Raw genomic sequence first — 27,914 nt, forward strand, 5'->3', positions numbered from 1 at the left:
CAAATTCATAATCCCCCCCCCCCAAATAAACAACAAAAAAGGCTCCAACAAAGAGAGACTTAAAGGCAAATGTGAAGACAATTTTGTTTGACCATCTCTATATGGGCTATGAATTTTTAATTGCCACAACTCAAGCTGGGAAGGCCTATCGATCTATAAAAAATGGCAACATTGCTCATTCATACAAGCGAGTCATTGCAGCGATCGTAAATGTTTCCAAGCACGACATACTTCTCAATAATGGTGAGAAAATAAATAAAGAACAATTTTTTCCAATTCCAAAACAATTTTTTTTTGTCCCATTTCAGTCGACGGTTGCTTGCATTATCACCCAAAAAAATAGATAAATAAAAACAAACAAATAAACAAACAAACAAACAAACATTGAGACGACACGAGGAACTGCTTCTGCATCTTTGAAACCCAGGCGAGTGTAGATACCTGGCTGGTGTGCATAATTAACTGGAGCCAACACATAACTGCGAGGCTGATATTACCTGCCAAATTAAATTGAGTCCCGGTGGGGAGATAAGTGCACGTGGTTCCTTGTAAAGTCACGCACAGAGCAAGAAAATAGCTTTGCTCGTTCCACGAACAGATACATTCAGTTAGTGAGTGTGAAAGGCCACATTCACGCCTTCTATGGGTCTATTAATCGAGAGGAGTCAAGTCGGAGTCGAGTTGATGAAGCCACCAAAGCTCTTTTCAAGCTTGTCAGGGAGAGTCAATTCCATGGCATTAGCTCATTGAATGTCAGAAATGATCCAGTGGAGACTGCCTACCCGATCGAGTGCAAAGTGATTTAAGGAGTTGCAGTATCTGCTGCAGCACAACATGGAGCAACAATGTTAAAGACCGCGTTTCGGGGAAAGATTATCTTGTTTATCAATGTCATCAACGCAAAGAGCCAAATTGGTCTACTCTTGTTAAAGAGGTACTGTAGGTTTGAGCAAGTAAAACAGGTGAGACAATAAGGCCTATTATGTCCATTTTGAGGATGCTGTACAACCCTGTTTTTATAGGTGACCGCAAGATGTAATGTTCAGGTTGATAGAAGTAAGATCGTAATGAATGGAACAAGAAAAGCAAATAAGTCCTTGTAATGGTTTTATAAATGCACTAACACTGTCTCATGTTCTCTCTCATGTTCCCCTGCTGCTTCCTCTTTCCTCCTCTACTCTCTCTTTACTCTCTTCCCTCCTTCCCTCTCCCTCCCACAGCTCACTGGCTTTTGAGCTGTCTCGGCTGGGTTCGATTCCAAATCTAATTCTAAAGTGCATGATGTGCTTCGCAGGCATCAGAACATTCGCCAACCCTCGGATGGACATAAAGCTGGGAACTGACTTTCCAGTATTGCTTGCTGCATAGATGCTATAGATCGTTTTGTGTCTTTTGCTGAGTATGCAATCATCCCCATCACTCAAGCCAAATTCTAGATGTCTGCCTGAATGTGCATGAGCACTGAATGTGCATGAGCACAACCGCATGCATCAGGAATGATGCTGCCAGGGTGCCACGGAAATTAATCCCCGTTACACTATGCAATTGTCAAATTAATAAATAATAATCGATAAATAAATAAATAACAGTGGGGTTGAGGAAATTATGTTTGTAGTATTTCCCACCAAAGCCTTCAAACAACTGGATCTTGTGAAGCGTCACTGAGCGGCACATCACGCACACAACATGCAAGCTGTTTGTGAGCTTACTCGTGTGTAGAGTAATTTGAAGGCACAAAGAGGAAATATGACATTCAGTGTGGGCAGGAGGTGTTATATAAAGGCAGAAAGGTCATGCAAAGAAGCGTTGATTTGCAGTCAAAGTATAAAGCGGAAGCAAAGCTCCTGGGAATATCTCGACAGAAGGACCGTCTTTGATGCCTTAGACTGTCTGTAGCTCTGTGTTGTGCATACAATTTTTTTTCTCGTTTTAGGGGCATTGGATCAGGAAGCTGTTTGAGCATATGCCGCTGTAACACGATTTAGCAGGTTTGAATCCCTTCTTGTGAATGCAGCTTGCCAGGGGCATCAATAAACAAATATGAAACCTGCCTTCAAATGATCTCGTGTGAAATTAATTCTGTTTCCCAAAGAGCACATTTTGCTCCTTTCATCTGTTGGTATTGGTGGTACTTGCGATTCACTGGCAGATGACAGTTTTGCAAACACGTTCGAGAAATTGAGCAAAAATAAATATTAGGTACCAAACTAATCTGACTATATAACAGAATTAAGTTTTAACTTCAGAAAACTGTGGTTTCTGGTCTGGGTTTCAACAAAGGTTGTTGACCTGTAGGTTGCTTCCGAGGAAAGGTACTTCCAGGAAATTTGATTTTTCTCCAAGTTACTGACCCAAAATCCCATTGGCAAAATCCACATTCAACAGATCGGACAGCTGACTCACCTTCTCCGTCAGATAACATACTCCAAAATTCAGCACCTCCTGCTCATGCTGCAAAAAGCAAGAATAAGTCCAGTGGAGACCAGGTAGCTGAACCCACAAAGAAAAAGGCAACTCGAGTGAAGTCGATGGCACCATGCTTCCCATATAAAAAAGTTGAAATGCGGCAAAAACTTCCACCAGAAATGACCCAATATCAAATTTGGAGTTTAAATTTCTTTTTTCCCCGTTTTGACACCTCCGACCCAAAGTGCCGATCCCCGGGACATGAACTTGGGGTCAAATCCAAAACATTGTTACATATTTCATGGCTGGTGTTGGCTTCATGGTTATGGTGGTGAACTTGGGATCCTAGAATCCTGAGTTGAAATCCCACTCAGCTGTTGAATTTATACAAGGTGGGGTTGACTGTCATCCTTCTGAGGTCGGCAAAATGAGTGCCAGCTTGCTGGTATCCTGTGGCGGAGTGGCGACCCGTCCAGGATTGTGCCTAATAGCCAAGGAGACTGCTTAGGCAGCAGTAATGCTCTGCACAGAGAATGGTCCCAATGGATGGATGGATGGTTACATATTTCATGCGTCCCCCAATGTTAATTGCAAATACAAAGTTTCATTTTAAAAATGCTTCAAAATAGGCCCGTAATTGCATTTGGGGAGGGGGATTGACCTTTTGACCGCACCCCCTGGGGGCGAGGTCAAAACGATACTGCTCTTGCATCTTCGTGCCATGTGGTGATCATAACTACCATGTTTGGTGAATTTCTGCACAACCATTTATGAGAAGATAGCGTAACGGATGGACAGACGGACAAACAGACGGAGCCAATTACAATTTCCCCCATTTTGTTTCTTTTTTTTCAAAAAGCATGAGGATAATGATATAACATGGTGAAAACGGTTTGGCCTGTTTGCGTTGCCATCCCAGCACATGAGTTATGACGAGTTGGCAGCAGAGGTTTAAATCCCATATATTGTGTTGATTTGTCCAATGTTTACAAATGCCCTTGCAATTTGTGTTTAGGTCCATAAATGTCCTTATCCGACACGCTTTGTACATGTACAAGCTCCTCCATGACCTGCACATACTGTTCAAACAAAAAGCTTTATCGAGCTTGATTGGAATTGTTTTTCGCCATGGCTACAGACAAACTTTCCTGCAATCTTCACCCAAATATATGACATCACGAGGACAAGTGAAACGCTGGAATTCGTTCTTTGTAGCCTGTAATGCCATCTAGTGCTGAAAACGAAAATACAGCTCGTCACCAAGATATTTCATGCGCCATAAAAGCTGTCTTCGGTGGAAGAATTTAACCTCAGCGAAGGAAATGTGACCCACCTCTTTTTGAAGTTGAACCATGGTGGTAAACCAAGTATTAGGAATGCATTTTGATGAGGTTAATCACAATTTTACAATTCACTTTAGTGATTGATTTGTCTGCACTGAACACTGAAATTTTCCGAAAGTGTATTTGGGTTTTGGAAATTGGTACCTTATCTGACTTCTGCCGATAAATTTCCTTTACAATCGACTGTAGTTTGTGTAATTGTTCACCTTTGCAAGAACCCCCTGATATCCGTCTGCTGGATTGGATATCAGCTCAAACCTCAACTGGGAAATGTATATCTCTGGTATCGCTAAAAGTGCCTCTCACTAATCTCAGTGTCTTAAGGCTGCTTATTTCGTTCTCAGCGACATCTTCCTCCAGCTGCTATGCTCTATCTATACAAGGCCAAGATATGACCTGCCATGGAGTATTGTTGCCATATTTTGGTTGGTGCTACAACCTGTCACAAATCTCTCCTAAGTGACAGAATCCAGCAACATGCTGCCAATGCAACTACATGCTGACAATCTGGACATGAGTTGGCATCAACCCTGGAACCTCTCTCAGTCCACTGCTCTGTTGCTTATTTCAGCCTTTTCTATAAAAATTTTCATGCAATGTCATCTGAGGGTCTTTCACAGGTTATTTGGGTTACTTGTTGCGTACTTTCAGGTGCTCCACATGTTTGGCAGCTTCTTCATATCCATTCATTTTATTTGTCCCAAGGACTGGCACTGAGGTCCTCTTCCTGTTTCTTTCCCAGTACTGCCTCACTTTGGAACTCTTGCATCCTGATTTCCCCTCAATCCTAACCTACCTCAGTTCAAGAGGAATGCACATATACAGTGCCGAAAGAAAGTCTACATCTCCTTTCAAAATTATTTAGCTTTTGTTGCCTTATAGTCTGGAATTATAATGCATTAACTCAGACTTTTTCCACCTTTATTTAAACACCGTAACCCACAGCTTCCAAGTGAAAAACAAATTTGACAAATTTCAGAAAATTAATTAAAAATACAAAACTAGAATATCTTGGTCGGATATGTGTCCACTCTCCTTATAATAGCAATTGTAAATTAGCTAAGGTGTAACCAATCACCATCAAAATAACACACCAAGTTAATTGGCCTCTACCTTTGTTAAACTGCAGTAATTCTGATTATTTCAGAATAACATCAACTGTTCCTGTAGGTTTCCTCTGCTGATTAGTGAATTACACAGCAAAAACTCAACCATGGAAACCAAGGAGCTTTCAAAAGACCTCCGGGATGAAGTTGTGCAAAGGCACAGATCAGGGGATGGGTATAAAAAGACTTCAAAGGCCTTGAATATCACTTGGAGCACAGTCAAGACAACAATTATAAAGAAGTGCATGGCGTATGGTACCACCAAGATCCTGCCGAGATCAGGCTCTCCCTCCAAACTGGATGACCAAGCAAGAATGACACTGATCAGAGACGCCACCAAGAGGCCAACGGCAACTTTGAAAGAGCTGCAGACCTTTATGGCAAAGTCTGGTCACTGTGTGCATGTGACAACAATGGCCAAAGCACTCCACAAGTGTGACCTGTATGATAGGATGGCAAGAAGGAAGCCATTACTCAAAAAAGCTCACCTTGAGTCCCATTTGAGGTATGCAAAAATCCAATCTGGAGATTTTGAAGGCATGTGGCAATACTTTTTGAGGTCAAACAAAACCAAGATGGAACTTTTTGGCCGAAATGCAATACGCTACTTTTTGCGCAAACTCAACACAACACATCACCCAAAGAACACCATCTCTACTGTGAAGCATGGTGGTGGCAGCATCATGTTTTGGGGATTTTTCTCATCAGCAGGGACTGGGGCACTTGTCAGGATAGAAGGGAAAACGGATTTTTTGTTTGTTTGTTTTTTTTCTGTACCTTGTCGAGGCTCGTATGAGAGCTAACACACAACGCACAGCAAGGGGGGGCATGAGACAAGAGGGGCGGGAGTGGGAAGGACAAACAGTGGGGAACAGAGACATTAGGAGATCTGTGGAAGGGAGAGGGATGGGACGGGGAACACGGGGAAGAGAAGATGGACATTACAGGACTTTAAGGAAGAAAAGCAGGGAATTTGAAGGAGGTGGGCTTTGGTGGATTATCGGGGGTAGAAAATATTGAGGATTTGGATGGGGATGATAAGGATGGTGGTGAACAGCTGTTTTGAAGGCCTGGATGGAAGAATGGGATTGAATAGAGTGAGGGAGTTTATTCCAAAGGCAGGAAAAAAGGGGAATGAAAGAGTGAAGGTGAGCAGTGATTCGTGATTTTGGTAGTTTAACCAGAAGGGGGTTGTTGGCGAACCCTCAGTGCCCTGTGGAAATGTGGTGGGGACAAATCGCAGAGAGAGCGGGGGGGAGGAGGGCGAGGCTGGAGAGGAGACGGCAGAAGACAGAAAGACCACCGACCAACCTGCGGTGATTGAGTGAGAGGCCCAAAGACTCAGCCTCATTGCGGGAGATGTCAATGATCCGAAAAGCCTTGGTTTCTACAATGTGAAGCCGAGAAAGGTGAGAGGCAGGAGCACCAGCCCAGAAGGGAGAGCAGTACTCCATCAGGCTGCGGACAAAAGCTTTATAAGTGGTCAGGAGCTCAGGTGGGCCGAGGAAGGACTTTGAACGATGGAGGATTCCCAGTTGGCGACTGGCTTTGGAGGCGAGGTTGGAAATGTGACTTTCCCAGGAAAGGTCGTGGCAGATAGTGAGACCCAGTAGCTTGAAAGAAAGGACGTCTTCCAGAGGATTGTTGAGAAAGTGGATGGGGGGGATTTCTAAACGGTTCTTCGGAATGACAATGTGAGAGTGTGAGATTTGTCCGGATTGAAAGATATGTTCCACGTGTTGGACTAGATTGTGATTTTATCCAGATCTGCAGTGAGCGAAGAAGCTGCTGCTTGCCAGTCTGAGGGATGACCAATGGAACAGCAGAGGGTGGAGTCATCAGCAAAGAGATATAGAGGATTTTCCAAAGAGTCGGAGAGATCATTGATGAAAACCAGAAAAAAAACAGGGTGCAGAACGCTACCTTGAGGAACTCCAGCCTGGACAGGAAGAGGTGATGAAAGAACTCCATTTAGGGACACACATTGACTGTGACGGGAGAGGAAGTCTGCGAGCCATGAATGGAGATGGCCTTGGATACCATAGCAAGAGAGCTTGGTGAGCAGGGCAGGGTGCCAGACTGTGTCAAAAGCACGTGATGTGTCCACGGATACGGCTCGGATTTCCTGTCCGGCATTGAGGACCTCCATCCATTGTTGGGAGAGCAAAGCAGCATATCCAGTGTAGAGTGACCTGGTCTGAAACCAAATTGATGATCGGAAATCAAGCCATTGGAGAAGAGGAAGGATTTATTGTCTGAAGCGATAATGGATTCCCTAACCTTGCTGATGATTGGGAGAAGGCTGATTGTCTGTTGGTTCAGGGATCTGTTTTTGCACCTTTTTGTGCAGGGCAGTGATGTTTGCTGATTTCCAAGCAGATGGCAGATGACCTTGAGTAAATCAGGGGGTGAATAGAAGAGAGAGATGGTGAGCAAGAGCAGAAGAGCAGGTTTTTAGGACACGTGGGCTGATGCCGTCTGGACCGGTTGCAGAATCTGAGTCGAGGTTTGACAGCAGGCTCTCCACCTTGTCAGGAGAAAAGGACACAGAGTCCAGGGACAGTTGGGTGCGACTGGGTAAGGTGGAAGAGAAAATGATGGGTTTTGGACACACGATTTCGCTGCAAACACAGAGTTTAGGCATTTAGCCTTTTCACGTGCGGTTTCAGCAGTGCGGCCTTTTGAGGTAATGGAGGGATGGAGGGAGAACATACACCAGAAACAGATATGAAACAGAAACAGACACCACCAGGATTTTGAGGAGAAGGAGAGGTTTGAGAGTTCAGACTTGAGATTAGAAAGATGTTGTTTTCTGGCTCTCCTGACGGTAGATACACACTTGTTCGAAGCTTTATGGAAGGAACTGAGATTGCCCTCAGTTGGGTTTGCTTTCCATGAGGCAAAGGCAAGTTGTTTCAGGACAACTCCCTCACCACAATCTTCAGTGAGCCAAGGGCGGGAGGAAGGGTAGGACAACTGAAGACGAGAGGGGATAAATCTGTGCATGAGGGAGAGCAAGTTTCTTTGAAAGAATTCCCAGGATGAGTTGATGTTGGAGAAAGTAGAGATAGGAGACCAGTCTATAAGCTTGATCGCTGCTTGGAGACCCTGCCAGTCGGCTTGAGTGAAATGCCAGACTCGACGGCGGTGAGGTGGTTCTCTGATAATAGCCAGCGAGATGTCCACTTTGACAAGGACGTGGTCAGAAGAACCGATTGGAGCCGAAAAAGAGCAGCAGATATTGTCAGCGAAATTTGACAAAATCAGATCCAGAAGAGATGGAGTACCGTTGGTTGAGATCCGGGTAGGGATGTTGACCAATTGAGTCGGTCCCAATGAGTCGTAGAAAGCTTTTGCTGAGGTGCCATCACAGGTGAGAGAGGTACCCACACTGAGCCAACTGGCATGATCACAATTGAAGTCGCCACATATGAGGAAGAGAGAGTTTGGATGAGAAGATAGAAGTTGGTACATGTTTTCAGATAGTGAGGTGTAGAGGGAGTCATCACTGTTTGGTGGACGGTACAGTACACATATAAACATGAGGTGGGAGTAGAGGGGAAGCCATATCCAGAGGTATTTCTGGGGGTGTGGGGGAGTGAGGGCAATGCATGGAGAGTGAGGAATAGAGTCTTTGATGAAGAGAGCAACTCCTCCCCCAGGACGAGGCTCAGGTCTGTCATTCCAGAGGAGGGAGTTACCAGGGAGAGATACTTCAGAGTCAGACACGTCTTGGGGGAGAAAAGTTTCTGTTAGGCAGATTATGTCTGGTTTGTCAGTGGCAACCTGTATGGAAAGATCTGAAAGGTTTGAGCGAAGGCTCTGGATATTTGAGGTCCACACTTTTAATGAAGAGGGAGGGGAGGAAGCTTTGGGTGCAGGGGTGGGGGGGAGGGTAGGAGAGATGTTGAAAGAGTGTGGGGGATTGCAGAATAGTTATGGGAGGGGCCGGATGAGGAGGACAAAAGGCTCTGTGGTGTTGGGGGAGAGGGGAGATAAGAGAGGGGAAAGAAGGCAGTTGAGGATTTGAGGAGGTGGAGTGAAGAGATGGAGGTGAGAGGGCAGTGGAAGGAGGGAGCTTTGAGAATGAGAGGGGGGAACTTTGAGAAGGGTGAGTGAGGGCGATGAATGGTGGGAGAAAGGTGAGGGGGAGTTTTTGAGAGAGGTGAGAGGGAGGCTTGGAGGGAGAAGAGTGGGATGGTTGCTTTGAGAGTGAGGGGTGAGAGGGGTGAGTTGGCACTGAAGTTGGAAAAAAAGAATGGTTGATGGATAGCGAACATTCATAGCAAACTTGGGTTTTTTTAAGTTTTAGGTCAGAGATGCGATTTAACACGTTTCTTGATGGATGCAATCAAGGCCAATTCAGAGAATGGAGAGAAGAAACGCTGAAACAGTTGGATTTTTTAGGCAAGGGATGAAGAAGAGGTCGAATTGAGAGCAGTCTGTTTAAATAGTAGAAGAGTAGTGTATTATGATACAGTAAAGAATACCACATGTGTGAAAGAGGAAGATGAAGCATTATAAGCGATCGTTTTTATTGTTATTATTAAGGTTTGAGAGAGTTTTCAACAGATTAGGTCATGAAAGTGTTGTTGAAAAAATCGAGGAAGAAGAAGAGAAGGATGAAGAAGAGGAAGAAGAGGATGATGAAGAAGAGGAAGAAGAAGAATCGAGACTCGTGAGTGTGCAAGGAGAAAGGTCGTTTTTTATTTTTATTTTTTGTTTGTTTAAGATAAGAAATGGAGTGATTTGTGGGAGGGATGGAGGACGTTAGGAAAGTGGGGAAGATAGAAATTGAAGGTGATGGGGAAAAAAAACAAATAAACACGATCGTACACCAAGGGGAAACAAGGGTCGGCCTCAAGCCTCAAGGGTAAGCCTCAATCACCCGGTAAGACAAGGTCGAAGAAATCTCACAAAATAGCACGATTTTTGAAACAAAACCGAACTAGGAACACACAATAACATGGAGGTGAGAAAATATGGATCAAAATATTGAAAAATCCTGGAGGAAAACATGCTGCCCTCTGCAAGAAAGCTGAAATTGGGATGGAAGTTCACCTTTCAGCATGACAATCACGCGAAACACACAACCAAAGCTACACTGGAGTGGCTAAGGAACAAAATGATAAATGTCCTTGAATGGCCCAGTCAGAGCCCCGATCTAAATCCAATTGAAAATCTGTGACATGACTTGAAGATCTTGAAGATTGCTGTCCATCAACACTCCCCACGCAACTTGATTGAGCTTGAACAGTTTTGTGCAGAAGAATGGGCAAACAGTGCCCAATCAAGGTGTGCAAAGTTGGTACAGACCTATCCCAACAGACTCAGCTCTAATTGCTGTCAAAGGGGCTTCCACCAAGTATTAACTCAGGGGGATGGACACTTATCCAACCAAGATATTCTAGTTTTGTATTTTTAATTAATTTTCTGAAATTTGTCGAATTTGTTTTTCACTTGGAAGTTGTGGGTTCAGCTGTTTGAATAACGGTAGAAAAGTCTGACTTGATGCAATTTTATTACAGGCTATAAGGCAACAAAAGGTGAAAATTTTAAAAGGGGGTGTACACTTTTAATAGGCACTGTATATCCATCCATCATACCATGAGGACCATAATCTGTGCAGAGCGTTGGTGCTGCTTAAGTAGTCTCCTTGGCTACTGGGCACGATCCTGGATGGGTCGCCACTCCAACACAGGCACTGTATATAGTGTGTATATTGTAACGGTTTTATAAACCGCATGCAGAAATTGAAATGCACACAGCACGTAGCCTCTTAGAATAGTTATTTCCATCATGTGCGTTAAGAATTGTGCCTTCCCTATAAGGGTTATTATGTAATTAAATGCATTGGGTTGGGCAACTGGCAGCCCCTCTTGACACATTTGGATAACAGCAACATCAGTGTGAAATGGCGAATGCTGTGACTGCCGTCATCACATAGGGCATGCATTGTTTTTCTGCCATGGCTTCTCAGCATGTGCGAATAATATCAGCATTCTGGAACCTTCGCCAAAGTCACGGCTTTAGAAGGGCATACAGAAATCCCATTTATTGTTTAAAGCCCCATAAAATCTTTGTTTGTCTGTTTGGCGATATGGACTCTTCCCTGTACTATAACTTCTTGCCATCTACCACTGTGCTGTTTCTTGTGTCCCTAATCCCCGTTCATTCCCCTCAACCTGAATACGACAGGTAAACGGACCAGAACATGACACAGCCCCCCTGCAATAATTGCCCTATTCCATGGCTTTGTGTAATGGAGAATTTTTGAATATGTGGGGTTCATCTTTACGGATGTTTTACAATGGTTCTGTGATTTTTCCTGGTGTGTCGGCTTCGATTGCCATCGGCACGCAAAATTTAAGCTTTCTCCATCACCCGGAAGGCATCAATCTTAAATATCAGTCAAGTCATTCATTCATTCAGTTATTCAGTGGTGAGAAAGAACTTCATATTGTTGCAGACCTAGGGTCGTGGGGGAACTACGAGAGTGTGGGAGTATCCCTGGTTCTCCCCGCACTCACTGGGAATCGCAGGCTGTCGCACACAAAAAACGTTGTGTCACGGCGGGTTGCGAAAGGACCACGGATGCCAATGGCTTGACAACGAGTCTTAGGGTCCTCCGTCTGTCACTGTTTACCAAAGAACGTTGTGCAATCCCCCACACTCTTCCAACAACCCTCCTTACCACCCCCCCTCCTCCCTTGTCCTACCCTTCCCTTCCACCCCCCCCACCCCTGCACCCAAAGCCTCCTCCCCTCCCTCTTCATTAACAGTGTGGACCTCAAATATCCAGGCCCTTCGCTCAAACCTTTCAGATCTTTCCATACAGGTTGCCACTGACAAACCAGACATAATCTGCCTAACAGAAACTTTCCTCCCTCAAGACATCTCTGACTCCCAAGTATCTCTCCCTGGTTAATCCCTCCTCCGGTAGAGGAGACCTCAGTCTCATCCTGGTGGCGGAGTTCCTCTCTTCATCAAAGACTATTACTCACTCTCCATGCACTGCCCTCACTCTGCCACACCCCCAGAAATACCTCTGGCTTTCACTCCACTCCAACCTACTGTTTATATGTGTACTGTACCGTACACCAAACAGTGATGACTCCAACTGGAGTGGACAACTTCTATCCTCCTCTCCGAACTCTCTCTTCCTCATATGTGGTGACTTCCATTATTATCATGCCAGATGGCTCGGTGTAAGTACCTCTCTCTCCTGTCATGGCACTTCAGCAAAAGGTTTCTGTGACTCATTGGGACTGACTCATTCGGTCAATTTCCCAACCAGGATCTCAGCCAATAGTACTCTATCTCTTCTGGATCTGATTTTGGCAAATTTCTCTGGAAATATCTGCTGCTCTTTTTCCGCTCCAATCGGTTGTTCTGACCACATGCTTGTCAAAGTGGACATCTCTCTGGCTGTTATCAGAGAACCATCTCAGCACCGTTGAGTCTGGCATTTCACTCAAGCCGACTGGCAGGGTCTCCAAGCAACCATCAAACTTCTAGACTGGTCTCCAATCACCACTTTCTCCAACATCAACTCATCTTGGGGATTCTTTCAAAAAAACTTGCTCAACCTCATGCACAGATTTATCCCCTCTCGTCTTCAGTTATCCTACCCTTCCTCCTGCCCATTGTTCACTGAAGCTTGTGGCAAGGTCGTTGTCCTGAACCAACTTTCCTTTGCCTCATGGACAGCAAACCCAACTGAGGGTAATCTCAGTTCCTTCCATAAAACTCGGAACAAGTGTGTATCTACCCTCAGGAGAGCCAGAAAAGAACATCTTTCTAAGCTCAAGTCTGAACTCTAAAACCTCTCTCCCTCCTCAATATCCTGGTGGTGTCTAATCAAATATGTTTTTGGTGTATGTTCACCCTCCATCCCCTCCGTTACCTCAAATGGCTGCACTGCTGATACGGCATGTGAAAAGGCTGAATGCCTAAACTCAGTGTTTGCATCTAAATCCTGTGTCTGAAACCTATCGCTTTCTGTACCCACCTTACACAGTCGCACTCAACTGTCCCTGGACTCTGTTATTTTCTCCTGGCAAGGTAGAGTGCTTGCTGTAAAACGTCGACAAAGATTCTCCAACCGGTCCAAACGGCATCAGCCCACGTGTCCTAAAACCTGCTCTTCTGCTCTTGCTCACCCTCTATCTGTTCTATTCACCCTCTCATTTGTTCAAGGTCATCTGCCATCTGCTTGGAAATCAGCAAACATTACTGCTCTGCATAAAGAAGGTGCAAAAATATATCCCTGCAACTACAGACCAATCAGCCTTCTCCCAATCATCAGCATGGTTATGGAATCCTTCATCGCTTCAGACATTAAATCCTTCCTCTTCTCCAATGGCCTGATTTCCGATCATCAATTTGGTTTCAGGCCAGATCACTCTACCCTGGATATGATTCTACTGCTCTCCCAACAATGGATGGAGGTCCTCAATGCCAGACATGAAATAAGAGCCATATCCCGAGACATATCGAGTGCTTTGGACATGGTCTGGCACCCTGTCATGCTCACCAAACTCTCTTCATATGGTATCCAAGGCCATCTCCAATCACGGCTCGCAGACTTCCTCTCCTGTTGCAGTCACCGTGTGGCCCTAAATGGAGTTCTCTCATCCCCTCTTCCTGTCCAGGCTTGAGTTGGAGTTCCTCAAGGCAGCGTTGTGGGCCCTGTTCTTTTTCTGGTTTTCATGAATGATCTCTCTGACTCACTGGAAAATCCTCTTTATCTCTTTGCTGATGACTCCACCCTCTGCACTACCATCTGTAATTCCTCAGACCGGCAAGTAGCAGCTTCTTTGCTCATTGCAGATCTGTGTGAAATCATAAACTTTTCCAACACGTGGAACTTGTCTTTCAATCCGGGCAAATCTCACACTCTCACTATGTCTCTCTGAAAGGACCATTTGGCAACCACCCCCTCCCTCTCCCCATCCACTTTCTTAACAATCTTCTGTAAGAAGTCCTTTCTTTCAAACTTCTTGATCTCACGATCTGCCATGAACTTTCCTGGGAAAGCCACATTTTCAACCTGGCCTCCAAAGCCAGCCGCCAACTGGGAATCCTCCATCATGCAAAGTCCTTCCTCTGCCCACTTGAGCTCCTGACCAAACACAAAGCTTTCGTCCACAGCCTGATGGAGTACTGCTCTCCCCTCTAGGCTGGTGCTCCTGCCTCTCACCTTTCTCGGCTTTAGGCTGTGGAAACCAAGGCATTTCGGATCATTGGCATCTCCCACGATGAGGCTGTCTTTGGGCCTCTCACTCTCTCACCGCAGGCAGGTCGGTGGTCTTTCTGTCATCTATCGTCTCCTCTCCAACCTCACCCCCCCCCCCGCTCTGTCTGTGATTTGGCCCCACCATATTTCCGCAAGGTACTCAATGTCCGCCAACCACCACCTTCTGGTAAAGCTACCAAAATCACGAATCACTGCTCACCTTCACTCTTTCATTCCTCTTTTTTCCCCACCTTTGGAATTAACTCCCTCAATCTGTTCAATCCCATTCTTCCCTCCAGGCCTTCAAAACAGCTGTTCACCACCACCTCTTATCGTCCCCCATCCAAATCCTCGATCTTTTCTACCCCCGTTAATCACCCCAAGCCTACCTCCTTCAAATTCCCTGCTTTCCTTCCTGAAAGTCCCTGTAATGTCCATCTTGGATTCCCCGTGTTGCCCGCCCCATCCCTCTCCCTTCCACAGATCTCCTAATGTCTCTGTTCCCCCCTGTTTTGTCCTTCCCACTCCCATCCCTCTTGTCTCATGCCCCCTTGCTGTGCGTTGTGTGTTAGCTCTCATACAAGCCTCGACAAGGTATACAAAAAAAAATACGTGATCTGCTTATCTGGGAATTGCGCCCTCAGCAATTATGCTATTATCTTTATTAGATAATGATTAATGTGGCCGAGCTTACTGCTCGCACAAAGTCGGACTAATACGAGAGCCCATTCTTGGGGAATTATAACTCTTCTTCTTCCTCTTTCAGCTTGCTCCCGTTCGGGGTCGCCACAGCGGATCAACCGTCTCCGTTTCGCTCTATCCTCCACATCTTCCATTAACACTCTCACCACCCGCATGTCCGCCCTCACCGTATCCATGAACCTCTTCTTTGGCCTTCCTCTTCTCCTCCTGCCTGGCGGCTCCATCTTCAACAACCTTCTCCCGATATACTCCGCTTCCCTCCTGTGCACATGTCCAAACCATCTCAATCTCGCCTCTCTCATTTTGTCTCCAAACCGTCCTACCTGCGCTGTCCCTCTAATATACTCATTTCTTATCCTATCCATCCTCGTCACTCCCAACGAGAATCGCAGCATCTTTAACTCTGCCACCTCCAGCTCCGCTTCCTGTCTTATTGTTAGTGCCATCACATCCAAACCATACAACATAGCTGGTCTCACTACCGTCTTATATACTTTCCCCTTCACTCTTGCAGCTACCCTTCTGTCACAAATCACTCCTGCAACTCTTTTCCACCCACTCCATCCTGCCTGCACTCTCTTTTTCACTTCTCTTCCACACTCTCCGTTACTTTGGACAGTTGATTACAAGTATTTAAACCAATCCACCTTCCCCACCTCAACTCCTTGCAACTGCACCATACCACCACCCTCCCTCTCATTTACGCACATGTTCTCCGTCTTACTCCGACTGACTATCATTCCCCTTCTCTCCAGTGCATACCTCCACCTCTCGAGGCTCGCCTCAGCCTGCTCCGCACTCTCCCGACAGATCATGATGTCATCCGCGAACATCATAGTCCATGGGGACTCCAGTCTGATCTCGTCCGTCAACCTGTCCATCACCATTGCAAACAGGAAAGGGCTCAGAGTCGATCCTTGGTGCAATCCCACTTTTACCTTAAACCGGTCTGTCATTCCTACCGCACACCTCACAGCTGTCACACTGTCCTCATACATATCCTGCACGATCCTCACATACTTCTCCACCACTCCCGACTTCCTCATACAATGCCACAACTCCTCTCTTGGCACCCTATCATAAGCTTTCTCTAAATCCACAAACACACAATGTAACTCCTTCTGGCCTTCCCTATACTTCTCCATCAACATTCTCAAAGCAAACATTGCATCAGTGGTGCTCTTTCCTGGCATAAACCCATATTGCTGCTCACAGATCGTCACCTCTCTTCTCAACCGAGCTTCCACTACTCTTTCCCACAACTTCATGATGTGGCTGAACAACTTTATCCCTCTGTAATTTCCACAGCTCTGCACATCACCCTTATTCTTGAAAATTGGAACCAGTACACTTAATCTCCACTCCTCCGGCATCCTCTCACTTTCCAAGACTTTATTAAACAATCTGGTTAACAAACCCCACTGCCATCTCTCCTAAGCACTTCCATGCCTCCACTGGTATGTCATCTGGGCCAAACGCCTTTCCACTTTTCATCTTCTTCATAGCAGTCCTCACTTCATCCTTACTGATCCACCCCACTTCCAGATTCACTATCTCCACCTCTTCCAACCTTCTCTCTCTCTCATTTTCTTCATTCATCAGCTCCTCGAAGTACTCCATCCACCTTCTCAACACACTCTCCTCGCTCGTCAGCACATTCCCATTTGCGTCCTTTATCACCCTAACCTGCAGCACATCCTTTCCAGCTCAGTCCCTCTGTCTTGCCAATCGGTATAAATCCTTTTCCCCTTCTTTTGTATCCAACTTCTCATACAGCTCGTCATATGCCTTTTCCTTGGCCTTTGCCACCTCTCTTTTTGACTTTCGCCGCCACTCCTTGTACTCCTACCTACTTTCTTCATCTCTCTGACTATCCCACTTCTTTTTCGCCAACCCCTTCTTCCTTATACTTTCCTGTACTTCCTCATTCCACCACCAAGTCTCCTTATCTTCCTTCCTCTGTCCAGATGTCACACCAAGTACCTTCCTAGCTATCTCCCTCACAACTTCTGCTGTCGTTGACCAATCATCCCACCCATATTTGCCACCATCCAACGCCTGTCTCACCTCCTCCCTAAATTTCACGCAACAGTCTTCCTCCTTCAGCTTCCACCATCTGGTCCTTGGTTCAGCCCTCACTCTCTTCCTCAACCTCACCTCTAAAGTCATCCTACAGACCACCAATCGATGCTGTCGAGCTACACTCTCCCCTGCCACCACCTTACAGTCACTAATCTCTTTCAGGTTGCATCTCCTACTTAAGATGTAATCCACCTGTGTGCACTTTCCTCCACTCTTGTATGCCACCCTGTGTTCCTCCTTCTTCTTGAAATACGTATTTACCACTGCCATTTCCATTCTTTTTGCAAACTCTACCACCATTTGCCCTTCCACATTTCTCTTGTTGAGACCGTACCTCCCCATCACCTCCTCATCCTCTTTATTCCCTTCCCCAACATGCCCATTGAAATCTGCTCCAATCACCACTCTTTCATCCTTGGATACACTCTCCACCACTTCATCTAACTCACTCCAGAAATCTTCTTTATACTCCATCTCACACCCCATATGCGGTGCATATGCACTGATGACATTCATCATCACCCCTTCAATTTCCAACTTCACACTCATCACTCGGTCAGACACCCTCCTCACCTCCAATACCCTCTTGACATGATCTTCCTTCAGGATTATCCCGACACCATTTCTCCTCCCATCCACACCATGGTAGAACAGTTTGAAACCACTTCCAATGCTCCTAGCCTTACTCCCCATCCACTTGGTCTCTTGTACACACAGTATGTCCAGCTTTCTTCTCTCCATCATATCAGCCAACTCTCGCCCTTTGCCAGTCATCGTCCCAACATTCAGAGTTCCAACTCTCACCTCCACACTTCTACCCTTCCCCCTCTCCCACTGCCTCCGGACTCGCCTTCCCCGTCTCGCCTTCCCCGTCTCCTTCTCCTCCTTCGCCCAGCAGTAGCACAATTTCCACTGGTACCCTGCTGACCACCGGTACCGGTGGCGGTCGTTGGTAACCCGGGCCTTGACCGATCTGGTATGGAAATTCGTTTTGTTGTCCGCATAATGATTTGGCATAGGTTTTTACGCCGGATGCCCTTCCTGACGCAACCCTGGTCGCCTCTTACGACACACAGGGATATGGTACACCTATTCTAGCCGGGGCATACACCGGGCCCAGTACAACTGGTGCTCATTTCGCCGACCTCGGAAGGATGGCAGGCTGAGTCAACCCCCTGGTGTTTTCGACTTGGTTTATATATATATATATATATATATATATATACATATATATATATATATATATATATATATATATATATATATATATATATATATATATATATACATATATATATATATATATATATATATATATATATATATACATATATTACTTCAGTGTCCCAACGGGGCTTGAACTCAGGACCTTTTGGGTCCCAAGCAACTGCCCTAACCACTGCGCCAACACCAGGCTTAATTTTTGTCATTTTGTCATTTTGGGTGGAGGGGAATTATAACCTCCAGGCTAATCTACATATGGACATTGCTGAACCAATGGAAGAAAGGACAACCATGGCCAGATTGGAAATATAACAAAAATAATGTATTTACAATGAGTATTGAGGGGTACAGGAAAGGGGGAGGGGAACTTAAGAGCTTTAATGGCATCAAAGGGAAACCAGGGCAGGAAAAGCGTTGAAACGCAATAAAAACGAGTGTCATCAAGATGTGTATTTTAAAAAGGGAAAACAAATGTACAAGTTGCAGACTTAACTTGTGCCTTACCTATTGGCTAACAAAACAGGGTACCCATCAGACCACACACACACACACACCCACACAGACACACACACACACACACACACACACACACACACACACACACACACACACACACGGGGAGACAAATTGGAAGTGGTACGTACGTCACCGTCACCCTCCCCAACTTGGTTCCCTTCTCGGAAATGGCCCTGACACTGCTTTCCACCACCGAGGGTCCACCAGCTCCGGCGGGAGCACGAACCAATGTGTCCAGGACCAGGGAGGAAACGAGTGCGACGAACCAGCCAAAGCAAGAATGAGTTCATTCTACGATCAGGACCCTGATAGCTCGAGGCAAAATATGAAAGACAGTGCGGCAACCAGGACCAAGTTTGCTCAGAGCAAGAACAGAGAGAAAGCAGAAAGCAGAAACTCGGACCAAGGTAGCTTGGGGTGACGACAGAGAGAGAGAGAGAGAGAGAGAGAGAGAGAGAGAAAGAGAGAGAGAGAGAGAGAGAGAGAGAGAGAGAGAGAGAGAGAGAGAGAGAGAGAGAGAGAGAGAGAGAGAATCAGCATGCCAAGCACAGCTTTATAGCCCTTGGGGCAGGTGGGGCCAAAGAACCACACACAAGATTCCCCGAGGTGGCCTCGGACCAGACATTTTGCCATGTCAGTCCCCACGAGCCAGCCCCATTCCAGCCATTGGAGGGTTCCCTCACAGTCCCCCCCCCATTCTGCCACTGGCTGGATATTCAGTAATTTGGTCCTTCTGGCTGTCATCATCAACAGAGCGCCACACATAACATGGGGGGGGGGGGATCCCTTCTACCTCCATATTCCTGGGACAAACCCCAAACATTCAACAATGTCCATGGCACAAAGCCAGGGAATGTGGCAATCATTTCAGGGAGACTGGGTTCATTTGCCAGTCATTTTGGGTGGAGGGGAATAAACGGGGGATTATGCAAACAAAATACAGTACAGGGGAAAATGGCAATAAATTACATTACAGGGTTGACATCCCTACAGATGAACAGACAAACAAAGACTCTGTGGGGCTTTAAACAATAATGAGGAATGGGAGAAGTTGGCACATGTTCCAGAATGCTGGTGTACGTAGCACACGTTGAACGCCAAGGCAGTAAAACACCACGCACACCCTGTGATGATGGCTGTCTCGGCACACGTCATCACGTGCTGATGTCCCTATTCTCCCAACGGGTTGATAGGGGATGCCAACTACCCAACACAACACATTTAATCATATAATAACCCCAAGAGGGAAGGCGCTATTCCTAACGTTCATTATGGAAATAACTATTCTAAAAGTCTACGTGCTCCCTGTTACGCAAGAGGTTAAAGACGTAAAAGCAGAGGCTAAAACGACATCCCAAAAGCAAGAAGAAAGCCAAATGGCTGTCAGAAGAGGCAATAAATATTGCAGACAGAAGAAAAGAGATGAAAACCAAAGGTGCATCAAGAGAGGATATTATGCGGCTAAATGCTGTCTTCCAACTACATATTAGGAAAGACAAAGATAACTAGAATTGCACTTCGTAGAGCGCATACCTCCGCTCGGCTGAGCACTTTACGTTTTGTATCCCATTGATAGGCTGGTCCTGCATCCGGAGCTGAACCAAAAATCTATTTGGCTTGTTCTTGTCTCAATATCCAACTCATTCTTCAAGTTTTGTAATAATCCGTCCAAAACGTTTTGGAATATTCTGTGTATCGATTTTTGGCCCCATCTCTCAATGGTTAAGAAAAACTTTTAAATAATTCCTAATGAGACTCGTTTGTTGTTAATCTCCTCTTTGGGGCCGCAGAATAGCTAAGTTTGCAGTATGCTTGCCATTGAGTTGTCCAACGTGAATTTGACCAATGCCTGCATTTGGGTGAAATTAAAACCTGCCTTTCTCATACATCTCAGAGTGTGCTCGCTCTTGTACCCATTTTGTTTGGGGAAAGAAGACTATTTGACACGACAGAAAAATAGGGTGGACCAAGCCAGGCGCTGTGGCTCATGTGACTCGGCTCACTTCCGAGGTGCTTTTCCTTTATGAAATATCCTCATCTCACTCTTATCTTCTATATTTTGGGTAAACGTGATTGAGGCTCATGGAAGAAGAGCTAGAGCAGAATGGAAGGGAGTAAAATGGAGAAGGGGGGGACACCAACAGCAGAGAAGAAGTGAGACTGAGATCAAGGGAATAAGGACAAGGGCAATGGGAGGTGAATAAGCTGCACACGAGCTGAATGCAACACAGCAATAATGCAAGGGAAGGTGGAGATGCAGGGGAAGGAAGGGAAGGTGGAGATGAAACAGAAAAGGAACAAACCAACTGACAAATAACAAACAAAAGGAGATGAGGGAGAGGGGCTGGTCACAATAACCTGGAAAAAGGGAATGCTCTATTGTATGGGGTGCTTTTAATTCTAGCAGCCAAATTGACCTGCCAATGGAAAAAGGGAGTGCTCTTACAAATCAACATAAATGGGGAAAAAGTGTTTTTCTCTCTATTGTTTCTCAACACAGACTTCGACACAACCTTGATGATAAAAATTGATATTTTAAAGTAAAATCAAATGTAAAACTAGAACGGCACTCAGTGGAGCACATACCTCTGCCAGGCTGAACAGTTTACGTTTTGTATCCCTCTGATAGGTTGGATCTAGATTCCGAACTAGAGCAAAATCGAATTGGCTTGTTCTTGTTATCTAGTAAACTCATCCACCAAGTTTCGTTCGAATCCGTCCATAACTTTTTCCGATATTGTGCTATAAATAGTTTTGGCCCCATCTCTCAATGGTGAAGAATCACTTAAAATATTCCAATCACCGGCTACAGATCTTCACCAAAATCTAATCAATTTGGACTTGTCACACACCCAACCTCCCCACCAAATTTCATTTGAATTGGTCCACAACTTTTTGAGATATCTTGCATACAAACAAACAAACAAGACGGATTTATTATGTGAACAACTACAGGAAGAGATGAGCGCATTTGTCGAATACATCATTTCCTCTGAGCCTCGGAGCTGCAAGCACGCTGTGTGTAAAACCTGGCATCGGCTTTCAAATGGAACGGACATCAGATACACCAGCTGTTTATACATTGTGAATAATATATTAGAGGAATGCTGATCTACATAGAGGTTTATGATTTTTTTTACTGGGATCAAAGCACATGATTTGGTGTGAACGAAGCGAAACGGGAGGAGATCAGGTGATACTGGTGATATCATGCATAGCACAATACTTGTGAAACCATAAAACAAATTTAACCTGAAAAATAATTGGTGGTTGAAATCAATGACCAAATATGCAAAATGCAACTTCTCGTTAAATTTCTTGTCAATCGGATGAAAATTGACAATTTTGGAAATTCTGTCGGTTGACCTTTTGGCCTATGTTGACCTCAAAAATACTTGTTCGTTGAATTCAGTGACCTCATCTGCAAATTCTGTTCAAATTTTAAGTCAGTCAGGTGAAAAGTGAGGATTTTTAGAAAGTCGGCCTATGTTGACCTTTTGGCCGAAGTTGATCTCAAAAATAATTGGCTGGTTTAATTCATTGACCTGAAATATAAATCCTGTTAAAATTTCAAGTCAATCGGATGAAAATTTAGGATTTTAGAAATTTGACAAAGTTGTTGACCTTTGGGCTATGTTGGCCTTTTGAGCTCAAAAACAATAATCTTCTTGTTTATGGTGAACTCTATCAGGTGGTGAAGTTTCGTGAAGATCGGTTGAAATTTGTGACCTGGAGGCGATTGACAAACATACAAACAGACAGACTAAAGTGCAAGACCAACCAACGTACTTGAAAAAAAATCTTCGATTTTCGCAAGTAACAAACAGACAGGGTTGAAAACATTACCTCCGTCCATCACAGATGTCGGAGGTAATACCAAGCACTATTTTGCTTACATGTGACAACAAAACAAAGACACTTCCACGAAGGTCCTTATTCGTCCAGCGTGTCCCCTACCTAATATTTCAGAGGCTAACCGAATTTGCATTATCAACATATTAAATATGAATGATTGAATGAAATTCCATCAAAGGTTTGATGAGCCAAAAGGCCTTCTCTGTGGATGAATTTCCCACTATTTCCTTTTGAAGTTGGTTGCATAATCAATACAATATGATGCCCCAAATCATTATCCGATTCATCTCCAAAACAGCATCAAATACAATTACCGAACTGGCTGCCTGCTTCATGTTGCATTTGTTTATAAATATTACAGGCTCAGAAACGGCCTAAAGGCAAGCATTACATCAAACACCAAATTAGAATTCCTCTCAAGTCTAAGGCCAAGTTGAGCTGTCAATCCCAATTGGTTGAAACTATAAGAACCTTAGTCAGTGCCTGTGTAATGTGAAAAGCTAAAAAGTCGACCTTTGTAGACCGATTCTCTCCTGTAGCATTTGCTTAGCCAGACAAGCTTGGCTAAACACCTTCTGAAGCAAATGCCAGATGGCGTCTGAGTGGTGTGCTGAGATCATGCTCACTCCCCATTGGTTTGTTGACCATCGCTAATAACCAATGGTTGCCACTTCATTTTTTGCTTGACTTGGAGCACTTCATCTTGCAGGGATAACAACTGATGGAGCACAGTACTCTCAAACCACTGCTCTGCATTCAAAAAACATTTACCTTCCTCAACTCTTGCCTGTGAATGCGACTTGTTTCGCACTCCGAACACTGAGCATGGTGCATTGCCATAGTTTGGCAAAAAAAAATGTACTTAATTTCAACCATTTTGAAAAATTACCCTTGCAATTATTGAATCTCAAGTTTTCTCATGTTTAAAGCTTTTTTCGATAAATTTTACTGATTGTATTCAAACACAATTTTGTGAATGTGGAGTCGATCTGCTTCCATTGAGTACTTTAAACTCAAAATTGTCAATGAAACCTCATCGTCATGTGAAGGGTGTATGGTGAATCGGATTTCATATGCAAGTCGAAGATAACTAAATTTGATCAAGATTTGAATCTCTGTGGAACTTCAACAACGCAATTTTTAAAATGGAAGAAAAAAATATTGGGGGTGGAGATCAATACAACGAATAAGCTTATGAAGGCACCTGATGTGTCTAGGATGAGTGAGTGTAAGAGATGATAGTGGGGCAACTTAGCTAAATATAGCATAACAATTGTGCATTTTGTGAGGAAAGCACCAAATTTGGCACACTAGTAGCCAATCATATTATGAACAGATTTGGATATTGGGCCATCTCAAATTTTTGATGGCAGTGGAAAATGGCTGCCACAGCCATCAGCGGCTGAATTTGAGATGGCCCAATATCCAAATCTGTTCATAATATGTTAGGCTACTAGTGTGCCAAATTTGGTGCTTTCCTCATAAAATGCACAATTGTTATGCTAAGTTGCCCCACTATGACGTTGTGTTTAGAGCGAGAGGCAATTGATGGATAAATTGGGAGTGGAGAGAAATTTATGTTTAGGTGCTCGATATGTAAGAGAAATTGTGTATGTGCTTGGTCAGCACAAGGTACCTATGTAAGAAATCACATAACTGAATGCAACGTAGTAGGTAGGTCAGGTTCGGTAGATGGGAAATAAACAAGTTGAACGAGAACATGGCGCTCGGTGGAGGGCATAGTCTCCCCTCGCACACTCATTCTGAACAATAATACCATCGTCAACTGAACACGCCACTATTATGGCCCACTGCTATTATGGCTCATATACCCGTATCATCCATGCACCCTATTATGTCACACACATTGCCATTATCCATATCTGTATTGATAATTATTTATTCATTATTAGGCTATTCGACAACCATTTTTGTGCTCATTAAGGCTAAATTGCATCAATTAATATGAGTATGAAAAAAAATTCAAAATATATTTCACGATTTGAAGCTATTAAGGAGAGCAGGGACAGTAGGACATAAGGAAGGGGAGGGGAGGGTTGGGGGAGGAAGAGAAGAGGGGGGGAGTGAGTGTGGTGGAGGTAGAGATGAATGCCTCGAGAGTGGGGGAGAGGAGTCGAGTGTGGAGGGAGAGGTGCAGAAAGGGGGAAGGGGTGAGCGAGTGAAAAAGAGTGCTGTGTGTGCACACAGGATTATGACAACAGGCTAGGGTAGTAAGTCCAGCAGGTCAGCTGGAGCAGCACTGCTGATTGATGATCAGTGTTCCAAACTTATCAAGATGGTACTGGCTTTGCCAGGTGGGCAGCAGTTCAGAGGCGAGGTTCACTTCAGTAGTTTGAATATGGGATCAATGGGAGGGGGGAGGAGTCGAGGTGGTGGAGCACATGTAGAGAAGGAGGTTGGAAGTGTTGTGTATGCAGGAGACCAAATGGAAAGGAGGCAGGGTGAAGAGGTTGGTAGGAAGATACAAGCTGTTGCACACAGATGGGGATGGAAAGAGTAATGACGTGGGAATAATAGTATCATAAGAGATAAGCAAGCAGGTTGTCAGAGTGGAAAGATGGAGGCACGGATAGTTATGGCATGGGTGGTGATACAGAGAAAAATGGTGTGTATTATGTCGGTATATGGGCCACAAACAGTAAGGACTGGGTGGAGAAGAAGGAATTCAGGGATACATTGGAGAGGATGATGGAAATGGTTCAGCTGGAGATAGTGCTGTGCACTGTGGGGGACTTTAATGCACATGTGAGAGGAGCATAGCTGAGTGAAGAGGAATATTTTGATAAATTTGGTTGGGGAACAAGGAATTGAGAGGTTTGAGAGCTGGTGGAGCTGGTGGTGAGGAATGGGATGGCCATAGCTGGTTCATTCTTTCAAAAGTGGGAAAGCCACAAGATTACCGATAGGAGTGGACAACATAGAACAGAACTGCATTTGGTGGTGGTAAGGAAGTGATAGTTGTGGATGATTAAGGATTGCAAGCAGCATTGGTGGATTAGCAGGTTACCACCCAGCACAAGCCTGTGGTATGGATATAGATATAGAAAATGGATATAGAAAAGGAGGGAGGTCAAGAGCAGGGGTCAGAAGATTATTGTGTGGGGGAAGTGTTGGGGAAACGTCGTCATCGAGTACAAGGAAAAGATGAGGGCCAGGTAAGAGAAACTTAGCGAAGAAAACCAGCCAATTATTTTTGAGGTCAACATAGGCTGAATTTCAAAAATTGTTACTTTTCATCTGATTGACTTAAATTTGAGGAGTTGCATATTTGGTCATTTAATTCAACCACCAATTATTGTTAAGGTCAAATTTGTTTTATAGATTTTTCAAGTATTGAAGTATGCATTGCATCTTTTCTTGTTTAAATTATTTGTTCATTTTTATCACATTATTATTTTGATGTTTTGTTCGTTTCTATCATGACATTATTATTGAAAGTTTTTGTTCATTTTTATCACTACTTGAAAAAACATCAGGTCAGGTCAGGTATGGGAGCATGTGCCAGAACAGCGCGTCGCTGCGTCCACTTTCCGCCGGTACTCCAGGGGACTCCGTCTGGCCATCCCCCAGGCAGATGCCAGGCCCATCCCCATCTCCTTGAGATGATGGTCAACCTGCTGCAACCATGAGGCACGTGGTCGGCCCACTGGCCTCCTCCACTCATGAGACTCCCTCGCTGAGAGAATCTGGTGAGCAGGATCAGCGTCAGGAAAACGAGCCACATGTCCATACAGCCGCAACTGACGCTCACGGACTATGCAGGTAACAAATCTCATCCGAGTCTCTCTCAGCAACCGCTCGTTGGACAGAAAATCCGACCAGCGATAGCCAAGGATTCTCCGAAGAGACCTGGTACCAAAGGAATTAAGTCTCCGTCTCAGATCCTTGGTCAGAGTCCAAGTCTCGCACCCATAGAGCAAGACTGGAAGTACCAAGGACCTGAAGACTCGGACTTTCGTCCTCCCGCACAGGTACCGGCAGCGCCACACCCCATGATCCAGTGAATCCATGACTCCCCAGGCCCGACCCAGACGTCTATTGACCTCTGATTCGCAGCCAGCAGAGACATGAATATCACTGCCAAGGTAAGTGAATCTCTCCACGACCTCAACATCCTCACCACAAACAGACACAGACAGGACAGCAGCATCCAAGATGTCACCGAAAGCCTGGATCTTAGTTTTGACCCAAGAAACCCGGAATCCCAATGGCTCCGACTCCTCATTCAGCACCTCGAGGGCCCCCAAGAGGATGTCTAAAGTCTCCGCAAAGATGACTGCATCATCTGCAAAATCGAGGTCCGAGATTTTGACATTGCCAAACGATGCACATAACAGTCTCTCCGACATCCTCCCTAAAATCCAGTCCATACAAGTGCTGAAAAGTGTGGGGGCAAGTACACATCCCTGACAAACTCCAGTAACAACTGGAAATAAGTCAGAGATGGTACCACCACACTTCACAGCACTCTCAGTACCAGAGTAGAGTTCAGACATCAGATCGATCAGTTTTGGTGGCCCCCCACGAAGACCAAGAATCCTCCAGAGGACATCCCGATTCACTGAATCGAACGCTTTACAGAGATCAACATAGGCTGCAAGCAGCCCCTGCAGCTCTCGTCTGCGTTCGGTGAGGACCACAGTGCAAGGATACGGTCAATCGTTGACCTCTTTGGTGTAAATAAAAGCCTGACTGCTCTGGACGCTGGTGCTCAAGCAGATGGTGGCGAACCCTATCAAGAATTATCCGAGCAAAGACCTTGCCCGGCACTGAGAGCAGCGTCACCCCTCGGTAGTTGTTGCAGTCTTGGCGATCACCCTTCCCTTTCCAGAGAGGGACAACAAGGCCCCTCTTCCAGTCAGTTGGGATGATGCCTGTGTTCCAGGCAGAGCACAAAACTGCATGCAACGACACGAGTGCAGCATTTCCACCAGCCTTGAGAAGTTCAGCATGGATGCCACAGATCCCTGGAGCTTTGCCCCGTTTCAACTGGTTCACCGCAGCACATGTTTCCACAAGCGAAGGTGGACCACAGTTGATTCGAGGGTCAGCAACAGGGATTGTAACACCCTTGACGTCCAACTCGACAGCTGGGGGATCAGCCTGGTACAACCGCTCAAAGTAACCGGCCCAGCGGGCCTTCACTTCAGACTCCTCTGTCAGAGAGCCTTACCACTCTCTGCTCGAACTGCAGTGCTCCGAGGGATGGGCTTGGATGAACGTAATGCGCGAATTCCCTGTAAGCGGGACCCGAGAATCACCTGTCCACAGGTGATGCTCTACCCCTCACAGATTCCTCGCACATAGGCCTCCTTGTCCACCCTCAGTGCACGTACAGTTTTACGCCTCAGCTCCCTGAACAGCTCAGCTCTGCCATTCAGCCTGGCCCTGCGACTCTGGTCAATGGTATCCAGTGTCCCT

General features: G+C 45.3%; 1 long non-coding RNA gene across 1 annotated transcript in view; it reads right to left on the reverse strand.

Annotated features, from left to right (window-relative positions):
• The window catches only part of LOC147011116 (uncharacterized), a 173,531-nt gene extending 154,551 nt beyond the window's left edge, over positions 1-18,980 (reverse strand). The window contains exon 1 of the long non-coding RNA XR_015052499.1: positions 18,746-18,980. This is a non-coding gene — a long non-coding RNA (uncharacterized LOC147011116). The remainder of the gene's footprint in view (positions 1-18,745) is intronic.
• Between the last annotated feature and the right edge of the window lie 8,934 nt (positions 18,981-27,914).

Source organism: Eptatretus burgeri, chromosome 16 (genome assembly GCF_056783735.1).
Source record: "Eptatretus burgeri isolate ZD-2024b chromosome 16, Ebu_testis_v1, whole genome shotgun sequence".
NCBI lineage: Eukaryota > Metazoa > Chordata > Myxini > Myxiniformes > Myxinidae > Eptatretus > Eptatretus burgeri.